The sequence below is a fragment of the Balaenoptera acutorostrata genome, chromosome 18, assembly GCF_949987535.1.
Source record: "Balaenoptera acutorostrata chromosome 18, mBalAcu1.1, whole genome shotgun sequence".
NCBI classification, from domain to species: Eukaryota; Metazoa; Chordata; class Mammalia; order Artiodactyla; family Balaenopteridae; genus Balaenoptera; species Balaenoptera acutorostrata.
Genome location: NC_080081.1, coordinates 79,204,393 through 79,221,642, shown reverse-complemented (window position 1 = coordinate 79,221,642; position 17,250 = coordinate 79,204,393). Strand labels below are relative to the sequence as shown.

The 17,250-nt window shown below is 43.2% G+C and overlaps 1 long non-coding RNA gene across 7 annotated transcripts in view; it reads left to right on the top strand.

The window, feature by feature from the left end:
- LOC103003887 (uncharacterized) overlaps positions 1 to 17,250 on the top strand; it is a 293,955-nt gene that overhangs the window by 200,164 nt on the left and 76,541 nt on the right. For all 7 annotated transcript variants that reach the window (XR_009005961.1, XR_009005960.1, XR_449486.2 and 4 more), the window contains one exon: positions 14,487 to 14,541. This is a non-coding gene — a long non-coding RNA (uncharacterized LOC103003887). The remainder of the gene's footprint in view (positions 1 to 14,486; positions 14,542 to 17,250) is intronic.

Sequence of the window (17,250 nt, the reverse complement as noted above, 5' to 3'; positions counted from 1 at the left end):
TGCCAACACCTTCCAATACATGCGTTTTCCTAGACTCATCCCGAGCTGGGCACCAGAGAAGAAAATGCAGCCATGGGTGTCATTACCTTTCACTGTGAGGCCATTGGACCCACAGGCAAAGACACCTTCCAATGATTGTCCGGAACTAGCATGCTTCTTGGAAGAGCAGCTCGGGTGTAAGACTGTTCCCCTCAGTCCCTTCATCCGCCTCTGAGAGCAAGATGCATCTCCTGCAGGTCCCTGCTTTCCGAGCTGGCATCTGCTACACATGGCTCAAATGTACTCGGTGTTTGAAAGCCGATCCTTTGTCTGAACAAACTTCTGAGAGCTCATGACACAGGCCATGCACAAAGCTGGAGATGTACCGTGGACCTGGGAGCCGAGGGGTGTTTCCAGATGCTGCCACGGCTTGGCTCCTGCTTTACCCCCACCCCGTGGGACTGTCATCCTGGGCGCCCTCCTTTCACTGACAGTTGTCCTGCCTGTAACTTCGTGGTGCTGAGCTGTGGACGCCCGAGAAATTAAAACGGTTGAAAGTAAAGCCCATCAGTGTTCCCAACATCATCAGACAGGAAGTTTTCCAAAGCCATTTATGAATATGCTGATCTCTCCACATTAACATCTTCTCCACGTCCTGATTTTGAAATGTCCCAAGTGCAAGTTCATTTCTCTCAGAAGGAGTGTGCATCACGCCGAGGGCCCGTCAGCACCAAGACTGTCCAGTGAGTGACCCACAGAGAAGGACACGAGGCAGGAGAAGAGCCCTCCTTGCTCAGCGGTCACTGTCGTTAACACACCCTCCGACACCAGCTGGGCTCTCGCCTGACGGGGACCGACGTCTTTATTGGATTGTTGTCATTTAACATCTCATGATGGGTATGGAAGGGAGACTGGAAAATAACGCCAATAAAGTGAACTGTTCCTTAGAACAGATATTGTAAATATTCTTCCATCTCTTCCCTCCCTCCTTCCAGCTCCTCAGTGCATAGGTGTTCGTGTAGGACGAGAAGCAGGAACTGTGTCTTGAGGTGAATAGGACTGGTTTGTCCCGACCAACTGACCTGCAAGAACGTTCTTCACAAGCAGGGCCTGAGTGAGATGAGGGAGTGAGCCCGCTTCTGTCCGGACACGGGTGGAGAAAGCAGGCGTCTTTGTTCAACATTTGGATCTTTTGTCCATTATGAATTTTTATGGCAATTTTGAGTTTTAAAAATATCGCATTAAAAGATAATGTATCTGATTCCCGAGTTTATTGGCACGACTTAAATCTGGGCTGCAGGTCAGTGCCCTGCTCGCCTCACCCTGGAACTCTCCAGAAACACATGCCGGAGAGAGAAAATGAAGAAAAGCTCTGCTCAGAAAGTAAAGTCATTGGTAAGAAGCTACCAGAGACAAAGAGAGATAAACTCCAATTCTACAAAACCCACCTTGGGTCATGGAGAAGGAACGGCAAGATGAAGATTCAGTACTTTTGCACAATCATCGCATTTATGCTCCTCTGTGACTTTTTAACAAGTCCCGTGCCCATCCCACTTCTGTGCTTTTCAGCGGGAAAATAATACATTCTGAAGTAGCACATTCATCGCTCATTCAAATTCCTTTTCCATTTAAGAGATTCTTTAGAAAAGTGGGATTTATGTTGTTTTGTTTTTTAATCAAAAAGGACATACATCGTCCCTTTAACTAGTATTTTCCAATTGCCTCATTACTTTTCGGAATCATATCTTGGCTTCTTTGTTTTAGAAATGTCTGCGATTTATCAAACGTGTTTTTCTTCCTAGCTGTGTGAAGTTGGAGGAATAAGTAGGCTTGTTCTATCCACTCTGCTTAGTTAGTTCTCGGAGGCTTTTCACTGTGTATTTTTATAACTCTTCACAGTGGATTCTGCTGGTAGTATGATCACCAGGCTCAGGGGTTTTGAATAATTCTGTTTCCCAGAGCTCATCACACCCAACATCGCGCCACGCACCTGCTATTACAATTACATCTGAAAGGAGGGATTGCTTGAGGCACAAGTCTCTGTACTCGGAGTTTTCTTACCTCAGAGAATTTCTGTGAGTAATTACTACACAGGCGTGTCCCTAGCAAAGAAGACATTCAATCAGAGCAGCCTCCGTCTCCGCCCCTCACCCATCAGTACTGTGATGGATACTGTGATACTCTCACATCTGTGCTGCCCTTCTCTGCTGAAGAATTCAGAGCGCTTCCAGTGTAATTACTCTTGGCGATCCGCAATGCCACGACTGGGGAAAAGTGGAGGAAACAAAGAGTCTTGCTAGATGAGTTTGTGGGTCTTTTTCCTGCAGCCGTGCAAGGTGTCTGCTTTTCTTCAGAGCCCATAACTTTCGGCTAGGTTCCCTGCCGTTCCACATTTAATTTAGAGAAGTCCCATTTGGAAATGTGCAGAAGAGTGCTTCTGAGCTGCTTTCCCAGCAGAGAGGAGGAGATATCTGCCTTTGATCAAGCTCCTGACCAGGTCCGCAGAGGCAGAGATGAAATAAGGTGAAGAGATGATACACTGACAGCAGAACTGAGGTTTTGGATGAAGGAAAGAACAGCAACAATTAAGCAAAAATCCATACCGCGGCCCTGAGGTTTACACACCCCAGGTCCCCTCTTCTGGCCCGGCCAAGGACGTTCACGAGTCTGTCCCCATTCATCATGCCCTCCCTGGCAGCCGCGGATCACAGCGCATGTCGCACCCGCATGGAGGAATATCTGCGTCCACCCAGGTCTCCCTGGCAGAGGACACATCCATCACCCCAGGGGTGGGGCATGTCTGTTGGAGCAGCTGTGGCTGGGACACTGCACAGAAGGATGGGGGCCTGCGGGTTCCTCTGTCAGCTTGGTCTGCTCTGTGGTTATAAACCTAAGGAATGTCTGAACCTGGAGTTGTCAAAAAGAGGAAGGCTGTTTTTGCTGGAATGTCTGGGATTTTATTCATTTTCCCCAAGATCCCCGTTTCAGAAGCTTTACATTTTATGGGTATTTTTAAAACAATAAAATGTTGAGTTTGTAAATGTGGTTCTAAGACGTAGAACCCCCTGAGAAGTCTAGATTTGGTTCACCCAGAAAATCCAAGCCAAACGCCTTGAACTTAACCTGAACTCCTCCCCTCTCCCCACAACTGCAACGTTTTCCACTTATAACATCACTACATTATAACTTGGGTCTCTGGCAAGTGTGTCATCCGTGATTAGTAAAACACTGACACGATGACATCATGTCTATAAAATAATCACAAAAAATGCTAACTATTAATGACTAAGTCTCAAAATGGAATTTGAGCAATGCCAGTGGTGGCTAGGTTCGCTTTCTGTATACTGATCTAGTGAAATTTAATAGATTTGATTCCCACCTTCTCCTCCTGCCTAGTTTCTGCCCTTTGGCTGGTTCTCCACTGGCCTAGCCCCTTCCCTTTCCCAAGGAGTTTGTAGTAAGAAGGCCTGTTGAGTTTCAAAACCACCCAGTTTGCACTCTGATCTTTCTCGGGAGCTTTCGCTCCTTTCCAGCCAGCAGCACAGCAGCTCTTCTGTGAATCGAGGTCCTGCTTGAGTTTGCAGTCACTCCACGGTTCACGAGCAGCGGGAGAGGCATGGCAATTTGAAAGCACATGCATTGTCCAGATGAAGGCAAATAAAAATCTGTCTTGCCTACTTGGATGGCGGAAACCAGGAGTATAGCTCACGAAAGTCGTGGAATGTCAGACGCTCGCAAAGCAATGGAATGTTTGGGTTTGAATTCACTCCAACACCTCCACTGACTGTCGTGAACATTTTAAAAACACAGTAGGCTTTTAAGCTTAAGCCAGAGTGAATTGTAAAGGAAATACCATCCGTGTGGAGAAACTTCCAAAGTGCCCTGCACCATAGCTAACTCACTGGTTCTGCTCAGCTCCTTCCTGTTGCTAGGTCAGCTGTGAATCTTAAAGTCTATATTTTTGGAAGAAATGCATGTGTATTTATTTATTCAGTAAATATTAAGAACATGTTCTCCCGTGTTAGATGTGAGGGTTTTCTTTTCTGTTTTTTTTCTTTTTTAAGCAGTGGTCCAGCATTTAGAGTGTGACACGGAGCCCAAGTTTTGTACAAATATATTTATACACTTCAGGTCTGTCGTGGAGATTTCCTAGCTCACTTGAGTTCACAATAGCTCACTTTTCTGTTTGGGTATAAATTCCCAAAGGGCAGGAACTCTTGTGATGCGCCGTCCTACTTCCCTGGGGGAGGAGATGCTCAGTAAATATTTGTTAGAATCAATCAGTCAATCAGTGCATGTTGTTCTTGATAAGATTTTATTTGAAAAAAATAACGTTTTAACGTTACTGCTCTACACGATGGCTAGAAACGCTTAGGCTGATGTGAGCTCAGCTGACTCGCCACAGTGATTTCTGAACGTCGAGTTGTGGTACCGACGCCCAAAGCAGTATCCTTGTTTCTCCACTGCCGGTGACACTTTCCGGACTCCTGTGCTAGTTTGCATCTGTGATTCCTGCTGCAGAGTTCTCAAGCATGCGGTGATTTTCATGAGGCTGGTAGATTTTGAGGCCCCAAATTAAGCACGTAGAAAGAACCCAGACTGGGCAGCCCTTATAACAAGCCCTCTCTGTTCAGCATCAGTAACTTTGCATGAACTCTGTAGGTGACCTTTTTCCTTTCTCTGCTTCCACTTAATCAGATCCTGTGACCTCTGGGAGCCTGGTTCTGGGATGTTGACGAGGACATGAAAGCATGAAAACACACACTTTTTTGGGTCCATGCCTTTGGAGGCATATTAAAATCCTCTTGAATGCTGTTGTCTTTTTCTCACTGAAAATATCAAGTCTGTTTTCTATATAAACAGGCATTTTCTTTTATCTTGCTGATATTGTTTTACATTCCAACCTTATGGCTTAAATATTTTATTTGTCTCAAAATCATTTTTTTAACATGGCCTGATTATTTGAAACAAGCACGCTCATGTTGGAAAAGAATTGTCGGTGACCTTTCTTTCAACTGAAGAGGAAAACAAACATACAAATAGTTTTTCCCCTGGATGATTTGCAGGGGTTAGTCATACACACTTTCTCTGAGTTAAGCATAACCTGAAATTGAAAGAGAAGCATGAAAATGAGCTTTCTGAGTATCCATCCCATATGGGATTGGCATGGAGACGCTGACCTAGGCCACCAGCTTGAGGAGAAAAAAATGACGTCAGTGTTTGGAGACTAGAACAGTAGTGTATTCATTTTATGTCTTTTTAAAAATTGAAGTATAGTTGATTTACAGCGTTGTGTTAGTTTCGAGTGTACAGCAAAGTGATTCAGTTATACATATGCGTGTGTGCATATATATATATATATATTCTTTTTCAAATTCTTTTCAATCATAGGTTATTACAAGATACTGAGTGTTCATTTTATGTTTTACATGAAGGTGAGTCAGAGATCAAAACATTAGAAGCCTTATGGACAGAAGATTAGGTGATCTGTATTTGCACGTTGGGTTCATTGATTCATGGCAAAGTCACAGAGCAGAAGACATTTGTCTTTGCTGTCACTGGGGTCCTAACCCTCTTATCTTGCCCGCCCTGCTTCTCGCCCTCCCAGCCCTCCCCCAAGTCCCATTCTGTAAAGATGTCCACTCACATCTCTGCCAACTATACTGAAAGCAGAGGTTGACAAACGTCTTCTGTAAAGGCCAAGCTAGAGCTCTGCTGTGCAGGCCCTTCCCGCCTCCGTGTTTGACTGGAGTGTTTTACTGTAGACACGACACCTCCCCAAAGGCGGTGCCTTCAGCTGCTTTCTGCAGGCTGAATCGTGGATGGGTATAGAAGGAAAGCGCTGACGGGGGGTTCTCTGGGGCCTCACTCCCACCCCCAGCCATGGCAGGGGGCAGCCCTGGTGTCCCTCTTCTATTTCTGAACCGGGGGGCTGACTGCTTCCCTCCTGGCAACCAGATTCTCCTGGTTTCTGAAAACAGGCTCTTTGCCCCAACCATTTTTTGGTTATTAGGAATTTCTCTTTGACTCTGGAATAAATTTGATTGTTGTCCCTTATTTTCAGCCAGTGGTGTTAGAAATGTGTACTTACTATGTGTCTTTCCAGCTACACCATGTGAGTCACATTTAAAATATCAGCCTGGGTCCTCTTTCCTGCTCACGTCATGCTTTTCTGTACTAAGTGACCCAGACCTGGGAATGGAATGAAGGCTTTGGACTCATACCCTCACCGCCATCAAGCTCTGGTGGGACATTACCTGTAGAGTTGCCGCTGTGGTTTTCACAGTAGCGCCGTAGTTCCACAGACCCAAATGGAATAATAACAATACATTTTGGAGGAAGAATTCACTCTGAGGTATTTATTAAGATTTTGTCACAGACATGTCATTTACCTCAATATTTGGAGAAGTTACAACCACTGGATGTATTTGAAAAGCAGTTTTATCTGCTAAACGGGATGTGCTTGAATAAGGCTGCCATGACCTATCTCACCATTAGACCCTGGAAACACCAAGTCCGGACTGAACATCCCTGGCAGAGTAAGGAGACTGGATAATGTGGAAGCCTGGGCCTTGCTGAGCCAGATCTCTCCCTGGGAAAACTTAACATGGTGTTTAGCGTAATTTAGAGATTCCTGCCAAATATGGTTGTAAAGACCCTAAAGGTGAAGAATAGAGGCCCAAAGAAAGGAGACTTAGCTAAGCTCACAAGTTAGTGTCAGAGATTGGAGTATATACCCTGGGTGCCCTGGGTACGTCTCTGCTTTTCCTTCCCCGTTCCCATGCGTCTATATCTGAGTCCTCCATCCCTGATGTAACCCACTCAGCGAAGGCCCTGGCCGTGCACATCTTTGTGTGTCCCCGCAGAATCCAGTGCAGGGTAATGATCGCTCAGACAGCATTTGCTAAGGTAGATGATCGGCCCTAAATGTCTCCTGACCTCCAGCGTCTCACATCCTTTGTTGGCTCGTGTACCTGTGTCTAGGCAAGGCCTCAGGTCTCCTGATTATCTCCCACAATTTTCTCCACAATAGAAACTGTCAAGGTCAGTTATGTGTCATTTAGGTGTTTCAGTCTTTGCACAGAAATGTTATTTTTTTCTTGCCATCCTGGAAGAATTTCACAAGAATTTCAGAGACTGACTAAATGATTGCAGAATTTCTACATTTCCGCCAAATCGTGTTTAACAATAACAACAGAGATAAATAGCATTAGCCCAGAAGTCGTGCAGATGTAGGTTCAGGCGAGAACAAAGCAGGACACGTGTGCGTTGGCCGCCTGACGCGGGTCTCACCACCCCACTCTGCTGCCAGCAGGGATGACCCTGAGAAGGCCCTGGCAAGGCTGCCACACACTTATTTGTTTTGGGGCTTTGATAATATGTTGGCTGTGATGTGATCTTTGTTACACAGAGAGATGTAAAACGCAGATTGTTTTCAAAAGCCGTTGCCAATGACTGACGGTATTTAGTTCAGTGGCACCAGAGATCTGAGCATCCCACATCGTTCCATACTTGCTCACTTTCCCATGAACAACTTGCCACGTAGAGAGGACGTGTTTGGACTCAGTTGACCTCGTTGTATAACCCCAGGTTCATGAGGGATGTCTTGGCAGGCTGGGGGAGAATTGTCGTGTCTCTAGGACAATTAACTGTGCTTCAGTTCTTGATTTAGCTCTTACTATATAGGTGAAGGCCCAAACACTTTCTTTTGTGATGAAATATTCAACAGAGCAGCATTCACAAATTGTTCTGAGGCCTTTCTGCTTAGTTCAACCAAGTATGATGGTTTCTCTGGTTGTAGGGGGCGATTTATGTGTAAGTGTGTTTGTAAACGAGAACTATAAAGACATCTGGTTTTGTAAAAACATGCAAGGATGACCTTATCAAAGCCAGAGAGCAGATTGCTTGTGTACCATCATCAGAACTATTTCCTCAAGGAATTTTTCCCAAGAGAGTCGGAGAAGTTGCATTTTGGAGGTGTTTTAATGAAAAGCCTCCTGGGAAAATCACGGGTGGTGGGTCACTCCCAATTTCATGGGTTTTCCCTTCATTAGACCACCCCTAGGTTTACTGTTGAGTTTACATTATTGCACTGAGGGGTTACGAGTTAAGGAGGGAGGGGGGAAGGGCAGTTGTTCAGGAGAAAAGGGTACAATCACCCTTCTGGTGGGGGAGGAAGGAGGGGGACCAGGGGGAAGGGTGGAGGTGAGGAGAGGAGTGCAGAGGGAGTGATGTGCACATGTCCTGACCCTAGGTCTCCAGACAACGGGAAGCTCTGTTCCAGGGATTGAAAACTGGCGAAGGATTTTGGAGCACTTTGAGTTTGAGGGCTTTTTGATGGAGCACGTGCTCTCCAGTCCCACAGACTTTGGTGTTTCCACAGCCTCATGCCTGGGCTGGGGCTCTTGGGTTTCAGAACTCAGATCCACCATGCTTGATCTGTGTGTAGAGCAGCAGCCCTCCAGAAGATTGTTTCTTCTTCGCTTTAATTTCTAGAGCATGCTGATCTATGTTTCTGCAGGGGATCGAGAATTGGGCTTTTATTTCATCAGAAAAGGAAAAGAAATCCACTGGTTTCTTTCATATATTTTCTAATTTGAGCATGAACTGCATACCAAGCATTGTCTTTATTACAACCAATCTTATTAAGAAAGCCGTCTTTGGCATCCTTTATTTCTCCCCCCACCCCACCCTAATCATTCCACAACCTGCTGGGGGCTGGCTTCTTTTCCTTATCACCCCATCCACACAGTCCTAAACATTAATGGTCTTCATCTTACCTAATTTAGTGGGTTGTTTTCCAATCTTCCTCTTATTTGACCTCTCAGCAATGTGATCCTTGATCAGTCTCCAAATCTTCTGAAGTGTTTGTCCCTTCTGTGATGGTATCACCTGCTGACCTTCCACATCTCCACTCACTCATCATTTTCCTTTACTTTCTCGTCCTCTTCTTCTGGTCATTAAATTTTAGAATTCCTTACGACTCAGTCCTGGTCTTTCTTTACTTCTTTATATACACATTTTGGGGCCTCGTAAGCCCAGACTTGTTTCCCAGGTTTTAATATCCACTCCTGACCCATCATGAGCTCCAGTCCCACATCCCCACTGTGTACTCAAGATTTCTTCTTGGACACCTTGAGGACATCATAAACTCACGTCAAGGAGAGGAAAATTCAGCCCCACCCATGAAGCCAATACTGTTCCACTGTTCTCAGTTTACTTGTGTCTTTGGATCTAAAGTGAGTTACTTGTAGACAGCATATAGTTTGATCATTTAAAAAAATTTATTCTGACCATCTCTGCTTTTTAATTGGAGAGTTTAATCCATTATATTTAATGTAATTACTGATAATCCTTTCCAACATAAGGTCTTTGCACCTTACTAGTTCCTCTACCTGAAACGTCCTCTCTTTCTCCTGCCACAAAACAAAACAGAAAAGCTCGTTATCTAGTTAATGCCTATTATGTCTTCAGATCTTGGCTCAAACATCTCCTCTTCAGGAAAGCCCTTGTGGACAACCAATCTAGGTCAGATCCCTTTGCCGTCTGCCTATTTATCACATCTTTCCTTTTCTTTAGAGTTCTTATGATACTTTTTACTTGTACATTTATTAATGAAATGATTTGATTAAGGATGCATACATTATTCACTAGACTATCAGCTTTTTAAGAGGAAGGCTTGCCTTGTATTTGCTGCGTGTTGTTTACTCCCTGTCTAGTGCTGTCAAATTTTTGTTTATTGGAGAAATGAACGAGAAAATGACCTGTCAAGAAGTTTTAACTATAGTCTCATTTAATCATTCATCATTTCAGGCAGGTAATATTTTCTGCAATTTAGAGTTGGGGAAAATGAGGTTTAGAAAGATTAAGTGGTTTGTCTAAATTAAAACAACTACTCATGGTAGTGTCATGATTCAAAACAAAGTTTCTCTTACTATAAATCTACACTTTCAACCAAACTGTTGCACTACTTCACCCAGTTCCAGATGAATCTGTACCACATTCAAGGAAAGCTCTTAGTGGAAGGAGCTAAGTCATGTAGCAAAGACAGAAGGGTTTGCGATCCGTGATAGAAATGCATGATGAGCTATGAAGGGGGCACACCCAGTCCACTCAGGGTGACAGCTGGATGTAGAGTGAAGGCTATGAACATTTCCCAAAGTCTTCAGTGAAGGAAAGAAATGGCCCAGAGGTTGGTGAATGACATTCACAAGAAGGGGAAAGGGGATGTTAGAGTCAAGTGGTACGGAACCCCAAACAGAGTGATGAAAACATCCTAGAAAGCAAAGACAATGCGCCCCTGATCTCTTCCTCAAATACTAAGGTGTGAGAGAATAAACTGCTGGGAGGGGTTAGGGAAAATGATTTCCTCAGAGGAAGACTGATTTCAGTGAAGCCAAGGAGAAGAAAGAAAGCTCTAGGAAGAGTGTGTCGATTGTTGGGTCTTGAAAGGCAGTTCCCAAAGGTGCGTTAGAAATGCGTGGGAAGTGGGTGAGGACTGGAGGTCTGGGTAAGGTGCCAGGAAGTAAAGACATGATGGGAATCGACTGATGAAGAGAAATTAGAGCCCTAATGGATTTGGTCCTGACGGTCTGTTTGAGGTTGTGGTCTGGATGCAGAATAGTGTCCAGACGACTGGGCTCATTTGCCTCGGGGATGATGAGCGTTCTGGTACCTGCGGTCTGAGCTCACGGGTCCTAGGGACGTGGAATAAGACAGCAGAGCCTGGGTGGTCCTGAGCCTGTGGGTACGGAAGCACTCAAGTGGTGTGAAAGTATGACAACTGGACTGACTGCAGCCCTACACGTGTTTTAAGTGTATTTAAATCTCAAGTATTCATATCTAACGCACAGAATTTTTTAACATTTCTTTTTCCTATTGCTGCGGTTCTCATACTCTTGAGAAACATGAGGCTGGTGAGACTAGTGTAAATTCACTTTTGTGAAGACCCGTGTGGGAAAATGGGGCGCTGCAGAAGAGAGAATGCAGTCTTCAAGATAAATGGCTGGTGATGAGCAAGGAGAGAAGGCCTGGGAGAGAGGAATTCAGGAAGGCAGGGCTGGGAGAGCTGAGAGAAAATCAGGGGGTGGGGGGTTCAGTACAGAGAGAATTTGACTCAAGTTTTGTGGAGAAGGCAGATGATATAGCTAACAAGCTCTCTTTCGTTTGTGTATTCTAATCCTCTTTTGGTGAACAGATATACTTTCCTCACTACTTGCGTATTTCAAAATGTGACTTGGGGGTGGTGGTGGTGGGATGACTTGGGAGATTGGGATTGACATATATACACTAATATGTATAAAATAGATAAATAATAAGAACCTGCTGTATAAAAAATAAAGTAAAATAAAATTTTAAAAAAAGAACCTGCTGTATAAAAAATAAATTAAATTTTAAAAAATTGACTTGGAATCTTAATGAACAACTTCTGTAGTCATCTCCATCCCTCACATGTAACGGGATTGTTTAGATCAATCCGTGACATGAAGATTTCCAATTGTTCCTACTTTCAAGTTAAACAAAAAAAAAAATCTTCCACCTCCCCAGCCCTGCCCCCAAAATTCCAGCGGAAAATTTTTATTATAGACATCGATCTCATTTCCTGTCAGGCAGAAGAATAAAGGTAATAGGGTGCTGTTTGGGAAACACATCATGCTTTCCAGTTAACTTTATGCTATTTAAATTATAAAATCGAAAAGAGAAGTTTATTTAGTTATCGTGTGTGTTGCATGTAGCTGGTAATTTCTGTCTGTACTTTCTCCTTTCAAAGAATAAAGATAATAGTCTTAAGGCATCAGGAAAAAAATACAATTCACTTTGATTCCTCCCTTGTGGCCCATAATATATACCACACAGGGTCATAGAGTGGAAGAAATCTCCATTTCCCTATCCCACAATAATCTGAAGATAAATTCTCCTATTACTAGGTAAGCTTGAAGAATGCTTACCCCTTTAGGCTTATGATCAGCAGAATGGGTTCTAGAATAGTTTAAAATTGAGATCATGTCTACAAATCCAAAGCACCAAATACTGCTGTCAGGGGTTTAGTGGTAAAAGCAAAGAGAAAATGTTACCAGATCCCTTTTCTGACCATGGCAGCCAACTATAAATTCTCTGACCTCTTTTTGGCTTGTTCATTTTCCCCAACGTAATGCATTTTAATCATGTAAAAACTTGTTCCATTGAAGCCCCAGTTCTAGGCACAGTGCTTCCCTCATTCTCAGATCTCGTGATAAGATAAACATCACCCTGTTGAAAAGATCCCCATAAAGGAGAGTAGCTCTACTCTTTGATTGTACAGGACATGATTATAAGTACATTTAAATAGGACTAGAGTGAAGTTAATTTTTACCTAATTCAGATAGCTTTTGACACACATAGAGCAAGTGTTTTTGAGCTGTGAAAAAAACATTCCTGGAAGAAAGTGCAGGTTTGGCTAATTTTTGCTGATATAATAGTAAAGAGGCAAGACTGGAAATTTAACATTGAAGACTGCGTCAAAAATCATGAGCATTTAAATGTTTCTCAGTCTAAAAAGTTGCAAAGCCAAAGCTTTAATTCTTTCCAATTAAAACAGTAATTAATAACAGCTTAATTTATTATTTATGCATTAGACCCTGTCAAATGGCAAATTAGGGGGGGAAATAAACAGTATCCATGCAAACTATTTGAAAAGGCAAAATAATGCATTTTTTTTTGTTCCTTTTCCACCAAGATTTTATTATCAATGCCTATTATCTCTAGTTGACTTGTTCAGATTCAGACTCCAAGACCAGTGATCTAAGTTTATTGACCGTTAGTCCTGCTGCAGTATTCCAAGACTTCTTGATGCTGCCCTAGAATGTGGACACCAGATGTTAGCAATGAACTGAAAAATTAGCTTAACTGATCCTTAATCATAGTCATGGGGTATTTGAGCACATTGATCAATGGACCTCAGCCCTCCCTCTCTATTTGATGAAGAGCTACTGTACCTGACACATAGGTGAGATTAACCTTAACCTGGCCGATTTCTTCTCTTCATCTATTCAGCTGTAAGGGACCTACATACTCAGATGCATTCATGATCTCTGGAGTCACCGTCTCCTGTGGCTCGGACAGTGTTCTCCACGATGAGGCTGGGTGACCTTGTCACGCACGCTCTGATCTTTTCTCTAGGGGGCTCCCTCTGCCCCCAGTGTTCTACTGCTTTTCGTTCTCATGCTGCCCTTTGATTCCTGCTGTCTCTGTCCCCACTCTTCCTGTTTTCATCTTCCACCTGTGCCCTCTGAAAGCCCAATTCCATCATGAATTCCTATCCTATGGCACTGTCCTTTCACAGAACTTTCCCTCCATCTCTTAAAGAAACCCTGGCTCTACCCTGCATTTGTTCCTTTTATGCTGTCTCTGAAGCATAAGTTCCCAGGCTACTCAAAGCCTAGGAGAGGGATTGGTATTCCTTGAACTCCTCAATGTTATTTCCACAGAATTGTTCTTGCGTCTTCATGAAAAACTGCTTTCTTTCCAAGTTAACATGACCCTGCTTTTCCCGTCTTTAACCCTCCTTTCTGTTGTAATGCGGTCACCTACGTTTTGGTCATCCTGCTACAATTACTGAAGATGCGGATACCTAGGTCACAATCATCCTTCATTGCCCACATTGAGCCATCAGATTGGCCAGTTTCAATATTCACACGGCCAAAGCAGCCAACACCTCAGAGCCCAGCTTCTTGGAAACCATCAGGGTTATTGACCTTCACCTTGGCCTGCTTTCAACCCCCTTCATTCTTTGATTCCGTGTCAGAAAATCTAAACTCTTCCGGGACTGCTTTCGGTCCTTCTGCCTAACATTCTGCTGTTCACTGGATTTGCTCATCAGCCTTCTGAGGCCTCCAGGTTCTTTATTCCTCAATTATCCTTCTCTATCCATCTGTGGTATGTACCTGAGCTCATTCGTTTCCTTCCTTCTCGACTCAGTTCAGCGGACAGCTGAGGGCTTTCTCATGGACCTCTCTTGCATCCTGGCTATTTCCTTGTGTCCCCCTAAGAACACTCACTGGGGAAACGGAGGCTTTCTGACATGAGCTGTGCTCGTCTCCCCCTGCTCCCCCCAGAGGTGGTGAAAGCTACACCTGCTCTTATCTCATTTACCCCTTCTCAGCTCAGCACCAGGCCCTCCTCCTGTATTCAAGGCCCCATTCGCTTCTGCTGCTTCTAGGGTCTTGTCCATCAATGAGGCATCTTTTCCCTTGTATGGTTGGTCTTTCCTTTTTACGCTGACTCTTCTTTCTCTATTCCTATTTTCAATGAATGATGTCACTTTTCAGAGTCACTCAAGTTCGAAATTGGGAGCTAATCTGCGTATTTTTACCTTTTATGGCCATATCTACCGCATAATAATAGTAGTGTTACTATTCAGTTATAGAGTGATTGCTGTCTGCTGGCACTAAGTGCTCTGCACGTGAGTTTTCTCTTCATCTTCACAGCAGTTCTAAGAAGTTGATATTACGCTTGTCATCATTTTGCAGGTGAAGACACCGAGGCACAAAGAAGTTAGGTGGCCACCCCAAGCGCCCACTGCTGGTAAGTGGTGAATCAGAGACAGAGCATCAGATGCTGGGTGTATCTCCTGAATATATCATGGAGTTTCCTACGATAGTAATATTGTCTTATTTCGGGCCCTTGACAACTCTTGCATCAGTAGCAAAAGTCCCCAGAATAGCCTTGCTGGCTCTTGTCTTACACCCTTGGTGTCTTTGTAGTGATAGACAAATCGGTCAATCATAGATACTAATGTAACTCCACTGTTTACAACTATGAGTGCTTGGAGTAGAAATGATGATTGTTTTGTTTGGAGCAATCCGGTAACATCTTTTCGTCTTAATTTACATTGATGATTTATAAATGTTTAAATTGGGCTGAAGAAAGCTTATAGAGGGAATGTAGTGAAGTAGTTAACCTTAGGTTGATACTTTCAAATCCTGACTTCAGCACTTATTAGCTGTTGGACTTGGGGCAAGTTACTTCACCTCTCTGTGCATTAGTTCCCCACTTTTAGCATAGGTATCATAATTGTACCCCACGTACAGTTATGTATTTATGTACCCCGTATACAATTACATATTTATTCCTAACAACCACCCTATGATACGGGTGGTTGTTAGGACTAAATTAAATTATTTAACGTACGTAAAGTGTTTTTAAGGGCACCTGCTAAGGAGTAAATTGCTGTATCAGTGTTAGCCATTATTATCCACGTGTGCACGCTACACACGCTGGTGGAAGATCAGGCTTCGAATTCAGAATCGTCTTGATAAACCATCATACTTTCCATCAGGAGACAATGATAGTTTGCTTGCTGGAATTCCTTGTAATAAATATCAGTGACGAGCTGCATGATATTGCTTTGTGATGTAGATCTTGCACTTTGGGGACTGAATCGTGTTGAAGCCTGTCTTCTAGGATTTGAAATTGCCCTCCTTGATTTGGAAGCAGAAATAAAAGCCATTGCCAAAGTAACTCCATATAGACATGGATCCTCTTCCACACAAGTGTAAAGTTGCTTTGAGAAAAGCGTAAGGGTTCTAATCCACATGACATAATTTTGAAGAGACTATGTTAGAGGCCCAGTAGGCCAGGAAATCAATCTTCCAGGCACCACAACCCTGTAGGAAACATCTGTTGGACCATTTGCCATAAGAAAGAATGAAAGTAGGCATGGGGGCCCGGGGTTGGCAGGGGAGCTCCATCTGGAAGTGCTGATAGAGGCACCCTCTGGCTTGGGAAGGGTAGCTTTCTCCAATTTTTGAAGGCGTAGAAGGGACATAAAAGATGGTTTGGACAATGGTTCATGCTGACTCGTCCTCCAGACCATCCAACTACTGGGAATAGTTATCATTCAAAATCTGTCTCTTGACCTAATGCCTACTCCACCTTTTGTGAGCTCTGAGAGACCTAGGCTTGCCCACTGGACCTGCACTTCTGTACAAAATTTCACTCCAATTGTTATAGTCCAATAATTTATCTTCTAAGTTAAAACTGGACACACTTGGCAGTCAGGCACATGAAGCAATGCTAGATTTGAAGTGTGGGATAAAGAAAGAAGACTAAAGATGGATTCAACCTGACCTTGGAAATAAGCGAGTAGCTTACAAAAAGAGGAGGGGGCCTGGGAACCAACAGAGGCAGCTCCACAGCAGACAGAAAACGATTTAACACTCAGACAGGGAAGAAAATTGAGATCCTCAATGATGGCCAAAAGATACAACCCACACGAACTGCATCGAAACGAGAGCTGAGGGCAGGCTGTGTTACAGAGACTTTCCCATCACGAGATGTAAGCTAATCTACCTTGCTAAAAACAAACACATTTCACCCCTGAGAGTGTATTAAGTGCTCTGAAAAGGGTCTGGGATTTAATTTGCAAGACACATTTCATCAGATATTTAGAATTTTCACTGTAGAATTCCTGGCCTCGAGTGTTCTTTATTTTCTGATTCCTGAGAGGTAATCAGAACCATACCCACTCAATAGTGGAGCAAGTTGCAAGCGAACATTTTCCTAACCCTTGTATTGCCCAATAAGGAAACTCTCATATAGCAATTTTTTTTCCTAAATAAGGGTTTCAAGGCATTTAACAACAAACCACCCACGCAATACTATTCTTTATAAATAAAGCAATGGTCTAAAGAAGCTAGAAATCACTTTATCCATTGCCCTTTCTGAGGTGGCAGTGTTAACAATTGCACGTGCTTTTCTGTGATGATACTTTTGGTATCTTCAACTTTAAAACTTTGAAGACTATCGTAATTGTTCAGTAAATTTTTTTTTTGAGCACCGACTGTATCTGTCCTATAACATAGCATAGCTGTACCTTGTTTAGTCTTCTTGTAAATCAAAACAGATACAAAGAAAATAAATTGTATGTTCACAATATGGCTTTAAACCACTTACGAGAAAATGTATTTTTCTCTGTGCTCCACGATCAGAGAACACACAGTGATTAGAATAAGAGTTAACAATGAACCCACCATCGGATTACTTGACTTATACTGACTCAGATACTAAAAATACTTTGCGGAAGTATATCAAATTATCTGATAGGCCTGTGGTTAAAAGATGATAAATGTTGGGGATAGGAGATTAGCCGGAAAATGAAGTCATGTTAATTCCAGTGGTACTTAAAGAAAAATGACACACATGTGCTTAAAACTGAAAAACTTAGGACTTTCCACATCGTGCTTTATTTGAAAGACCTGTCATAGAAGCATCCTTCAAAGATAGCCCAATAGA